The 12,988-nt window shown below is 41.3% G+C and overlaps 1 pseudogene; it reads right to left on the bottom strand.

The window, feature by feature from the left end:
* Nucleotides 1-247: 247 nt before the first annotated feature.
* Nucleotides 248-12,988, bottom strand: part of LOC132654708 (baculoviral IAP repeat-containing protein 1a-like) — a 212,208-nt pseudogene continuing 199,467 nt past the window's right edge.

The following is a 12,988-nucleotide window of genomic DNA, read 5'->3' as shown; positions in this document are numbered from 1 at the left end:
AAATGCAGGCAAAACCACCCATCCCTATAGAATAAAAATAAAGGGGAAAAGTAGCAGCCTTCCAAAGTTAATAAATATTCTTCTATATGCAACAATTAGTAAAATGTTTTGGTTTTGAAATATTGTCTTAATATATAACCCAAGCTGCTATCTCCTGCCTCAGTCTCCTAAATGCTGGGATCATTCCATGGTCAGTTAGAGTGAAATGTATTAGAAAATTAGCTTTTTAGAACTTCAGCTGCATCCTTCACTTCTGAATGACAGGAGAGACTGGCAGTACCCATTTCCAGAAGATAGTCAAGCGTTTGTAGTGAGGGTGTCTTTCTTTCAAAGTGTTCATCACTTTCATGTCCTCTTCATCCAGGAGCCAGCTGAGCATCCCGAGCCAGATGAGGCTGGGTACTCTCATCACACACTGACAGTGGTGGCCTGAACTTGGATGCATTCTGAGAGATGCCTGCTGATGTTCAGCTCTTGCAGGTTTGGCAGGTTGTTGAGGGCTTAAAAGAAATGTCTGTATCCTTCCTCTGTAATCTTGGGATTCATTGAAAGATCTAAGTTCTCAAGTTTCTGGAAGCCTCCACTGGTTGCTACCTTGGCTAGAAAACAAAACATTCATGAAAAGAGAATCCTGAGGCTGTCAATAATGGTGACACATTATTGTTACTACTCCCAACTCTGAAAGTGAATGTGGGCACTGCTCAACATTATGTTTTAGAGGTCAAACAGCTGCCTGGTGGATAGGGAACCACCTGGCCAAAGGGCAAGAAGGAAGCAGAAACTGGAAATTTGAGCACAAAGAGTTTTAGCTGTCTGGGCAATGTGGACTTGTCTTCTGGTCTCACAGAGGGACATATGTCAAGGTAGGGCATGATTATAGAGCAGGTTAGTTCAGAAGTCTGAAACTGTGGGAAAAGTTTCTCTGAGAAGAAACAGTGACAGTCCTAAAAGCTTGTCCTCTCACTGGCTACAACAGCGCCTTCCACCTATTGCTGAGTAGGGACTTCCTCGTTACTGAGAGCAGGGGCTCTAAAGGAATTGGAGTCAGTCTCATGGTGAGTGGGGCCATGACTTTGGAAGTAAAGATCCAGTGGAGTTTTTCTTTGTTATTTAACTGTTTGACTATATTTCCCTAATATGGGGAAAGTTAGGGTAGATTTCACCCAGAATCATGTAGTAGCTTTAGTTTAAAGGCAGATGCCCTAAGAAAGTGTTTCTGCTATGTCGTGGATAGGGATCTTCTGTGATAGTCAGGGGCATTTCTCATCCTCTGAATCAAGTATTTGTTGTTTTTTTTTAATATTTAAAATTTTAATTATAGGCTTCAGCATAAAGATAATATCGTCTTTGTCCATAATTACAGAGAAATGAATCAAGTATTTGTAACAGGAACTTTTATTTGCTTATTTCAGTTGTTGTCTTGGAGAATTATTGCCTCTGTCTGCTAACCTAAGTCTAGTACTGGAAGCTTCTGGCTTCCTTACAATCTAACCTAGGCCTAGAATGTTTTCAGCCTCTGAGACTTACAGCTTAATAAGCTCACCCTGAGTTGTTCTTACTGAGCTCTGGGCTGGCTGGCTCAACTCAGCTGCTCTGCCTCAAACTCCTCTCCCAGCTGATTTACTCAATCTGCTTTACTCTGGGCCCCCTAGTTGCTCTGGTTGGCCTCAAACTAACTCCAGAAACCTTTTCTAATTTTATGGCTGCTTCTCATTCTCGGACTCATTCGGTCTTCACCTGAGTTCTCTCTCTGCAACCTGTATCTATTTCTGTCCTGGTAAAACTGCCTTCTTCTCTCTTCATTTCCCATTAAGTAGCTTCCTTTTCCTCTCTCTTCTTGTGAGAGTTGGGTGTATCCTATTCTCTCAAATCTTTCTCTGTTTCATCATTTTTTCTGCCACCTGATTAGACATCACTTTCAAACACAGATGCTTCCTTCTACAAATTAACTTTACTTTTGTTGTTTGTGATTAAAGGCATGTACCACCATGCCTGAATCTAAGCTTTCTTTACCTGATACTTTCTCTAGATCAGGCTGAACTTAGATCTGCTTGCCTTTGTCTACTGGATTAAGGAATGTTAGTATTCCAGCTGGATCTCACACACCTAGAAGGTCTTTGGGTGTGATCTCTTGCCAGAACAGCCACGTTCTGAATTACAATTCCTTTATAGATACTAGAGAAAAGTTCAACCCACCCCCCTCTGTGGTATGCTGACCCCTGGTTTGCTTTCTTCTCTGTATCACATTGTACAGTTATCTGCTTCTATGGTGTGTGTAAGTGCTGTCTCCTAGGTATAAACTAAAACACTGGCCAGGAGTAACCTGTCAGTTGTCTATGGATATATGGACACTGTTAACACTTTGAGATGGCTCCACAGGTAAGGGCATCTTCTGGGCAAGATTGATGACCCAGTTCAACCCATAGAACCCACAATGTTGAAGAGAACCAACAAAATTTTACTCTGACCTCTATAAATTGCCATAGTATATTCCATCTGTCTTTCCATTCTTCTCTATTTCTAAATAAATAAATAAATAAATAAATAAATGTTTTTTTTAAACACTTAATTTGGTAGGCATTCTTTTAAATTTTTATTTTAATTTCTAATTTTATGTTTATGGGTGTCTTGCCTGCATGTTTTTAAGTACACCACAAACACACCCATTGTCTACAGCGCTCAGATAATCCCCTGGAACTGGAGTTACAGGCAATTATGAATACCTGTGTGGCTGCAAAGAATTGGATCCAAGTTCTTTGGAAGAGCATCTAGTGCTCGTAAATGCTGAGCCATATGCTCAGCAACTGTCCAGGAGTCAGTGTTTCATATCTGAGTAACAGATTTTACTGAGTTTCTATCACGTGTCAGGCAATGAGGGCTGGATTCTGGGAGAAAGAAAGCAACTGTTCTTACATGAGAGAGAGCCAAGGATCATTGGCTCCCAAATCTAAGTGAGATTTAATTTCCATGTAACCCTCATTTTAGAAGACAACAAACAAAACTATACTCTGAAATCTAGATACTTACCATTGTTAAGATCTGCTTTCACCTTTAACATAACCATAGCCATCTTGTCTTCTGTCTCCATTTTGATTATGAAATGAAATTAAGTCCAAGTTCTCAGGATCTGCCTCCCAAGTAACTAATTTGCTGACAATGAAAAATCTGTCTACAAGGTCAGATTAACCCATTACTCATACTCAGTTATCTTAGCATTCTGGAAAACCCCTAGCCACAGCTTACCTACCTCACTTAGGACCAATCAACTTAAAAGTTAGCTGATAACACTTTGTTTCGTTAGCCAAAATAAACTTAAAATGTAATACTGCTCTCCCCTTGCCTTCTAAACGTGGTCTTTCTATAAAAAGTGTACCCTGAGAATGTATCAGGGTCGAAGTTCAGTCTGGGCTGTCTGTGATTGTGATCAGTCTTGGGGTGCGCATTCAAAAAACCCTCAGTATCTGACTGAGATTGATCTCTGAGTGGCTGGTGAGGTCATTCTTGGACAGCTGCAACACATTTTCTCTCTCTCCCTCTCTCTCTCATCAATGAATGCCTTAGTGAGGTAGGTATGTTTTTAAATTTTATTTCTAAATTCTTTTGTTTTACTTTGAGAAAAGGCCCCACTATGCTGCCTTGGGTAGCCTGGAACTTGCTGAGTAGAGCAGGCTGCCCTGGAACTCAGAGATCTGATGTTGGGGTTTGGTCTGGTGCTATGTATTCAAATGCTGATTTCAAGTGCTTTGAGATTTAATTAACGCCCTGCCACAGACATTGTTAATAATGTTGAAGTCTCTCCTGTAACCATGTGATGAAAAGGAATGCTACCCATTATCCCTGATTGGTTGATTCAAAGGTCTATATCTAGGCAGGACAGAAGGAGGTAGGTATGGCTAAGGTTCCCAGTCTTTGGGGACAGAAGAATCATGGGGAGGAAATGAACAGTCAGGAAGAGAGGAGGAAAGAGAAGGTTGCCATGGGTTAAGTGAAGAGAGTACCATATCGGCTGGAAGGTAGGACTCCCGGAATGGCTTGGAAAGGACCACTCCAGATGAAGGATAAGAAAGTATTTATGGAATTATGGATGGGAGGTGGTCCAATTAGGAATGATTATAACAGATGGAAGGGATGCAGGCTGAGATAGTGAAGGCGGCATTATCTGCCCAGCCCAAGGTGGTACAAGGCAATTATAAAACCTGACAGGTGTCTGCGTTTTCATTTGATTGTAATAGCAGGTTAGATAATATCATGGTAATAATGATGGAGTTAATAATAATAATGTATTTAGCCTATACCATGTTTTCTCAGCAACAGTCAGCCTCCCCTGCTTCCCTGGCACCGAGAATGAGCTTGTCCAGTGCCACTTACACCAACCTAACTGATCAAGAATGTGCCTTGAATGGTGGGTCATAGGAAGATCAAAAGCAAGATGAAGGAAAAGTCATGAAGATAGTGCTGGACGCTGATATTGATATACAGCAAGTGAGCATGAAGTGCCACCACAGGTAAAGAGCACTGGTCTTCCAGAAAGGTCTTACATCTCGACCTATGCTGTGCACCTAGCTTGAAGATTTAAAAACAAACTAGAGCTATGAGTGTGAACAAGGTGGCAGAGATTGACTGATTGATTGATTGATTGATTGATTGATTGATTCACTTTTGTGGTGCTTAGGCATGAACTCAGGACCTCGCACAATATAAATGAGTACTACTGAGTACATCTCCAGTCCCACAGCTCAAGATTTAAACACATCCTCTGGGATTAATTTTGGTGCAAAGATGGAGACAGGCACTGAGCTCCTCCTTTCAGGGACTTGGCTAGGAGTCTGCCCTAAGGAAGGTGGGTTCACCTTAAGACAGTGTGTATTTCTTCTGAGAATTCCTGACCCTGAGTGCAGTACCTACAAGCTAAGCCTCCATGAGGTTTGGTGGGGTCTGCCTGGGTTCTGAGGCACATCACAGAAAGGTATGACTACTTCTTTTTGCTCTGTTCTGTCTTTTTCTTTCTGATGCTGGTTAATCTGAAAGATATCCATCCCTCTGCTCCTCAACTAAAGCTATGGATTTTCCTATACATGAGAATCATTAGAGTGCCTGTGCTGTAAGGGACTGACAATATCTACTACAGACAGACTGTGAAGCAACCTGTGGTGAAGGGGAAAGGTGCAGAGATTTAGTCCTCTGTCTCTCATCTCATGTTTCCTCACCATAAAGAGTTGTGTTCCTTTGTTTCCTTGTTTGTGGTCAAAGTCTCCTGTAACCCAACCTGCCATTGAGCTTCATATCTAGACAAGGAACCCTGGAACCTCCCCAGTGTACACTTACAGGCATGTGCCACATCTAACCAAGCAAGCAGTTTTAATCAATCTATGTGAGATCTCAGAAATTCCAGCCCCAGAATACCTAAACGCATATATTGTATGAGCTTGCTCTTAGAAGCACCCATAGTACCCAGCGTCTAGAAACAGCACACATGTGGTCAAATAAGAATGGTGCATAGCAGTGAAATCAATGCATTCTGGTCACATGTGTTACTATGAATATAAGGCACAAACAAAGCTTTGGGGCATGTATAGGTAAAGCAGTGCCTATTGCAGATGATTTCCCCACGGGAAAAGTCTGGAGGCAAATGAAGCAATGGTGAGAGAGAGCAGTACAAGGGAAATGCTTTCTCTGAGAGAAACTCACCAATTTCCAGCACACTGTTGTCATCCAAGGTGTCGTGAAAGGCAAGAACTCGGAGACGCTGACGCTGACACTGCTGGACAATCAGTCTGGCCACTTGGTGAATCCCGTCCCCAGTGGGAAGAAGCAGTTCTTCTAGGTCCCTGAGAGAACCCAGAGCCAGTGCTGTGGGAGACACAGCAAGCCATCCTCTGTCGCTGGTCCACCATGAACAGCCTGTGCCCCAGGCATTCCGTACTCAGGCCCCACCACTAACAGGTTCTAAGCATCATGTTGTATTAAATAAAAATGTCCTCTAAAGTGGGGGCCTCTCCTAAGGGTCACCCTCCTAGCTGCACAGTGTCTTCGCCCATCCCCCTTGCCATCTCACCTCCAGCCATCACTCTACAGATACCCACACTCCTCAGTAAAGCATGTTCTGCCACCATGACAGCCTTCCACCACACATCAGTCCTCCTTAGCGTGACACTCTGCACCTATGATCTCCAAGTCTCAACATCTGTGGCCTCACAGAAAATTTAAAAACCTTTACGGCATTAACCATACTCCATATTTATCTTCAACTTTCCCCTTTCCAGTTCTGGAAAAAAAAAAAAAATTCTTCACAGTCCTTAGTTACCACAGGAAAGATAATATTTAGAAATCAAGTCCAGGGATTTAGGCATTTGGCTCAGTGATAAAAGTCTTGCCTAGCATGCTGGATACCATGGCACCACACATACATGTACACACGTACACACACACGCACACACACACAAACACAGAGAATAAGCTTTGTTTTGCCTCCTTGTTCATCTGAAAGCAAAGCAGGGTGCACTGTTGGCAGCTCTACTGTGCCAGTCATGAAAACTCAGCTATGGGTCTTGCTCTTGCCACATCAATTCAAACCAGCAAATCAGATCTAAAATTTCAATCTCAGTGTGTACCACAGGCAGTTGTTATGTGAGTGTGCCCAGGACCATTAAATTGTGTTAACTGGTTGGTTGGTTGTTTGGTTGGTTGGTTGGTTGGTTGGTTGGTCTTGGCAATCTCAGAACAGAGTCTCGCCTGTAGTCCAGACCAGAATGGCTAGAACTCATAATCCTCCTGCCTCATCCTCCCAGTACTCCCAACACATCATAGGTATGTGTTACCACCACTCTCGGCTTCTAGGTGATCTGTCATGAACAGGTTACTTCAGATATCTAGCCACTGAAAGAAATCACACTAGTTCTATGTACAGAAAATGGTTTCAAACCTTTAAAAAGAATGGACATCTGTGCACCTGTGTGTTTGTTACTACAGCCAAGCTTCCAGACTCTCTGGTGGCTCTGTGAGGAGCGTGCGTGTGTATGACTGGAGATATGGATGACTTGAAACATATTCAGAGCTCTCTCTCTGTTCATAGCTCAGAGCAGGTGAGACAGCTCAGGGGGAGAGGCATCTGCAGCCAAGTCTGACATCCCAGTTAGACTCCAGGAATCCAGATGGTAGAAAGAGAGAACCAACCGATTCCCACCTGCTGTTCTCTGACTGCCACACCCATGCCACAGCACAGCCACACACAAACACACACAATGAAACCCTGCAAAAAAAACCATGCACAAAAAACTATGAGTCCACACCAACATTTCCACTTTGCTTTTCTCTTTCTGACATATATTTTTGTTGCCCAATTTGCTGTATGGACAGAGCTTCATAAGTAAAGCTTCTCAAATTTAGATCATCACAATGTGTATACAGTAATTTATTTTTAAGGGAACATATGTGGGGCTGCGGAGAAGGCCCAGCAGTTAGGAGCACTTCTTGCCTTTGTAGCAGTCCCATGCACAGTTCCCGGCCTGCACACTGTGGCTGATAATTGCCTGGATTCAGGGGACTCAAAACCCTCATCAGACTTCTGTGGCCACCAGGCACACATGTGATGCACAGAGACACATGTGAGCAAACAGAATAACAGAAATGTTTTAAAATTTAATTAATTAACTTTAAGAAGGAGGAAACACACTTCATGAGATGGACTAGCTCTCAGTCTATGCACAGGAATCTAACACTCACTTCCTCCTAACAGGGGCTGGTAAAGCCTGAGGAGTGGCCTCTCCCTGGGGTTCTTTTTGGTTGACATTCATTGACTTATGTCAGGTCAGTGTTGGTGTGTGGGAACCCACATGTCACAGAGCATGTGTGGGGGTAAAAGGCAACCTTGTAAGCGATGCTTCTCCCCTTCTTCCATGTGACTCCAGGGATCTAAACTTGGTCCTTGGGCTTGGCATAACCCCTTTACCAGCTGAGTCATCTGGCTGCCCCACCCTGCCCTGTCAATGCTTGTAAATTCTCTCTTCAGCAGCTAGGAGACATGGCTCTCATTATACTCAATGTCTGTTTTGCATAATTGACATGTGATACATGCCAGCCACCTTGGTGTCTGATCCTGATCCTGTTCCTGCTGTTTTAGCACACTGAATTACCTATCCACTTCTACAAACAAAGAAAACTCAGGCTCTCTTTATGCACAATAAAGGCTGAAAAACATTATGAAGAGAAAGCTCTGTACCACATAGCTGCACTCTCTCCCCTCCCTTTATTTAACCTTTCGCAATATTTACCATAAAATCTGATTACTTTCTCAATCATTTCTTAAGTCAAAACTATTTAAATTTGGGGCTAAGGAGATGGCTCAGCAGCTAAAAACACTGGCTTTTCTTCTAGAGAACCCAGGTTCAATTCCCAGCACCCACATGGCAGATTACACCTGTCTGTAACTCAAGTTCCACAGGATCCAACACCTCCTTAATGACAAACATGCAGACAAAACACCAACACACATGAAACAAAAATAAATAAATCATTAAAAAAGTATTAAAACTCTAGAGCAATAAGACAGTTGAAGGAGATCAAGGGGATACAAATTGGAAAGGAAGAAGTCAAATTATCACTATTTGCAGATGATATGATAGTATACGTGAGTGACCCCAAAAACTCTACCAGGGAAATCCTACAGCTGATAAACACCTTCAGCAAAGTGGCCAGATAAAAAATTAACTCAAAAAAATCAGTAGCCCTCCTGTATACAAAAGACAAAGGGCTGAGAAAGAAATTAGGGAAACAACACCCTTCACAATAGCCAGAAATGACATAAGGTACCTCGTAGTAACCCTAACCAAGGAAGTCAAAGACTTGTATGAAAAAAATTTCAAATCTCTGCAGAAAGAATTAGAAGAAGATATGAAAAGGTGGAAAGATCTCCCATGCTCATGTCTTGGCAGGATTAACATAGTAAAAATGGCCATGTTACCAAAAGCAATTTACAGATTCAATGCAATTCCCATCAAATTACCAACACAATTCTTTACAGACCTGGAAAGAAAAATTCTCAACTTCATATGGAATAACAAGAAACCCAGAATTGCTAAAACAATCCTCTACAATAAAAGATCTTCTGGCGGTATCTCCATCCCTGATCTTCAGTTGTACTATAGAGCAACAGTTTTAAAACCTGCATGGTACTGGCATAGAAACAAAATGGTGGATCAATGGAACTGAAGAGAGGACCCAGAATTAAACCCACACACTTACGGACACCTGATCTTTGTCAAAGATGCCAAAACCATACAATGGAAAAAAGAGACTATAGAGAAAAAAGAGGCTATAGAGAACCCAGGTTCAATTCCCAGCAGATCAAAACCCACCTGGCAGATTACACCTGTCTGTAACTCAAGTTCCACAGGATCCAACACCTCCACACCGACAAACATGCAGTCAAAACACCAACGCACATGAAACAAAAATAAATAAATCATTAGAAAAGTATTAAAACTCTGCCTATAGTTATCATTGTGTTAATTATGAGTCATAATATAATGTTTTCTTAACCTTTAATGAAAATACATATAAACTCCAGAAACATTTGAAACCAAAACAACCTAGTGTTTTGGCATGGATGCTGGAAAATGAAGTCACACAGTGCCATCATGACCAAATTTTCTCTATGGCATCAGTAAGTCTAAGAACATCGCATTTAATGAACTCAAGCATGAGGATGCGTGAGCCTCACCTTGAGGGCATCTGGGGAGTGAGACTGAATCCTCTATGATGTATTCCTAAGGACCCGTGTAGCTCATGCAGCTGAACCTCTGTATCGGCATGTCCACCCACTACAGCTTGTATGTTTTCCTTACATTTAATTAATTATGTGTGTGTGTGACAGAATGTGTGTGTGTGTGTGTAGGTTAGAGAACAATGTGTCTTTCCACTATGCACGTCACAGGGATAAAATTCCAGGCTTCAAGCTTGACATCACACTTTTGTAGTGCTCTGAACCATTTTGCCAGACATGAAATATTTTTAAAGTTGTGTCCATGCTGAGCGTGTACAGACCTTTCCCCCCTGTCCCAGAACACAATGCTGTTTACATAGATCTTACATTGTACTAGGTATTGTAGGAACTAGAGAAGGCTTAAACTATTTGGGGTCATATGCAAATACTTAACCATTTTGTATCATAGACTTAAGCATCTTCCAGTGTTGGTATCAGAAGGGGTGTCCTGGAACCAATTGCCATGGATGTTGTACTGGCAGTGTTATGTCGACTTGACAGAAACTAGAGTCATTTTGGAAGAGGAAACCTCAGTTGAGAAGATGCCTCCACCAGACTGTCTTATGGCCAGCCTCTGGTGCATTTTCTTGTCTGATGATTGATGTGGGAGGACCCAGCTCACTGTGGGTGGTGCCACTCCTAGACACGTGGTCATAGGTGATATAAGAAAGCAGGTTGAGGGGGGAGCCAAGATGGTGGTGCCGGGAGACCACTGTATCTATCATTAGAGCTTGGTTCTTCAGGATTCTAGCATATACTGAAGACCAGCTGAGACAATCAGCCTCATAAACTGAACAACTACTGGATTCTTGGACGAGCAATTGTACACAGTAAATATTGGACTAGCTAGACCACAACATGTAAGTCATTCATATGTATATGTATATGTATATGTATATGTATATGTATATGTATATATATATGTTTATGTATATGCTCTGTAAGTTCTGTTCTTCTATGGGACCCTGGCTAGTATAGACCTTATCAAAATTAATAGTTGTTCATGCACCAAAGGACATTACAAGATAAAATGACAATCTACAGGCTGGGAGAAAATGTCTTTCAAGCTATGTCTCTGATTTTAGGTTTTGATAGATTTTTTTTTCAGGTTGTGATGGAACTCAGGGTCTTACAAACTGGTAGACCAATGCTCTCCCAGTGAGATGCCTTCCCTGATCATAAGGGTTTAATATCCACAGTACAGAAAGAACTCCTACAATAGAGCAACAATGATTTTGTTCTGTTTGTTTGAGATAGTTTTACTCTACAGCCTTGGCTGCCCCAGACCCATTATATAGCTCAAGCTGGTCTCAAAGTCAGGACTGCCCTCTTCCCTCACTCTGGATTCCTGAGAGTGCAGGTATGAACCTCCATATCTTGACAACATGTTTATATGGACAAAGATTTAAGCGCACTTTTCTCTCAGAAAGGTACACAGTCACACGAAGAGGCCCATACAGTCACTAGAGGAACGTAAATTCGAACTACAGGTGAGAATGCTCACTTACTAGAATGTGTCTAAGATAAGCAAAACAAAGGGAAAATGGGGTGGAAGATGTAGAAAAATCAGAGGCTTGCACATTGCAGTGGGAGATACATGGGGTAGCCACCATGGAACACAGTTGGGGAGTTCCTCAAAGGTTAAACACAAAAAAGATATGGTGGCTCATAGATCTAACCCCAATGACTGGGAGGCTGAGGCTCGAGGATTCCTGTGAGTTACAAACCATTCTAGCCATAGAGAGAGACCCTGTCTCAAAAACATAAGTACTGTATAAAGCAACAATTCTACTGGTGGGAATGTATAAAAACCAATACAGCAGAGCTCAAACAGACACTAGTAACACAAACTATAACTGCAGCATTAAAACTCAGTGTCCATGAACAGATTAATTGATAAACAAAATGGCACTTGCACAATTATAAACCTACACACAAAGTAATATTATTATTATTCACTTATAAAAAGAAATGAAAGTCTAATATATGCTATGCCATGGTAAACTTTGAAAACATTATATGAAGGCAAATGAGCTACACATGGGGTTAATTATTATATGATTATACTTATATAATATATCTAGGTAGATAAGTTTGTTGGGACAGACAGTAAAACAGATTTTACAAAAGACTGATCAAACTATCCCTGATTTTAAGCTGTACTACAGAGTGACAATGATAAAAACTGCTCAGTAATGGCATTGAAACAGACTGGTGAATCAATGGAATCGAGTTGAAGACTGAGAAATAAACCCAGACACTTATGGACACTTGCTTTTTGACAAAGGAACTGAAACCTTACAAGGGAAAAATAATAGCATCTTCAACAAATGACACCGGTTTAACTGAATGTCTACATATTTAAACTGTAAATAGATCCATATTTATCACCTTGCACAAAACTAAAGTCCAAGTGGATCAAGGATCTTAACATAAAGCCAGAGATACCAAATCTGTTAGAAGAAAAAGTGGGGAAGAGCTTTGAACGCATTGGCACAGGAGACAGCTTCCTGAACATGACAACAACAGCTCAAGCTCTAAGATCAACAATCAATAAATAGGACCTCTTGAAATTGAAAAGTTTCTGTAAGGCAAAGGACACTGTCAACAGAACAAAATGGCAGCCTACAGATTGGGAAAAGATCTTCACCAATCCTATATCTGACAAAAGGCAAATATCCAAAATATATCAAAAAATTAAACACCAACAAAACAAATAATCTAATTTTTAAAATGGGGCACAGAACTAAGAAGAGAATTCTCAACAGAGGAATCTCTAATGTCTGAGAAGCACTTAAAAATGTTCAACATCCTTAGTCATCCAGGAAATGCAAATCAAAACAACTCTGAGATTCCACCTTATACTGGGCAGAATGGCTGGGATCAAAAACTCAAGTGACAGAATATTCTGACAAGGATGTGGAGAAAGAGCACCACTCCTACATTGTTTGTGGAAGTGTAAACTTGTACAACCACTTTGAAATTCAATCTGGCAGTTTCTCAGAAAATTGGGAATAACTCTACCTCAAGACCCTGCTATACTACTCCTGGGCATATACCCAAAGGATGCCCTATCACAAAACAAGGGCATTTGCTCAACTATGTGCATAACAGCTTTATTTGTAATAGCCAGAAACTGGAAACAACCCAGATGTCCCTCAACCAAAGAATGGATAACGAAACTGGTACATTTACATAATGAAATACTACTCAGCTATTAAAAACAAG

The sequence above is a fragment of the Meriones unguiculatus genome, chromosome 6 (genome assembly GCF_030254825.1).
Source record: "Meriones unguiculatus strain TT.TT164.6M chromosome 6, Bangor_MerUng_6.1, whole genome shotgun sequence".
NCBI classification, from domain to species: domain Eukaryota; kingdom Metazoa; phylum Chordata; class Mammalia; order Rodentia; family Muridae; genus Meriones; species Meriones unguiculatus.
This window is presented reverse-complemented; position numbering and strand designations above follow the sequence as displayed.